The sequence below is a fragment of the Penaeus monodon genome, chromosome 21 (genome assembly GCF_015228065.2).
Source record: "Penaeus monodon isolate SGIC_2016 chromosome 21, NSTDA_Pmon_1, whole genome shotgun sequence".
Classification (NCBI taxonomy): Eukaryota; Metazoa; Arthropoda; class Malacostraca; order Decapoda; family Penaeidae; genus Penaeus; species Penaeus monodon.
In genome coordinates, this window is record NC_051406.1 from 7552249 (window position 1) to 7552456 (window position 208).

Below are 208 nucleotides of genomic sequence, written 5' to 3' on the forward strand. Positions count from 1 at the left end.
GGAGCAGACAGGAAGGATATACTAAAATCACAGTGGTTAGGTATATAGAGTATGATAATTTTTGTAATACATTAGATATAGGAGACACTAAATGGGAAGAATGAGTACAAAAAGAATATAGGCTACAGAACTTTTGTTCTGATTTGATAAAAAGAAAAATTCAAAATGGAATGTGTTAAACCTCCACCCACACACCGAAACCAATATC

The 208-nt window shown here is 32.7% G+C and overlaps 1 protein-coding gene across 1 annotated transcript in view; it reads left to right on the forward strand.

Moving 5' to 3' along the window:
- Positions 1–208, forward strand: part of LOC119586148 (multiple epidermal growth factor-like domains protein 8) — a gene marked incomplete in the record, with an annotated part of 25388 nt that overhangs the window by 2508 nt on the left and 22672 nt on the right.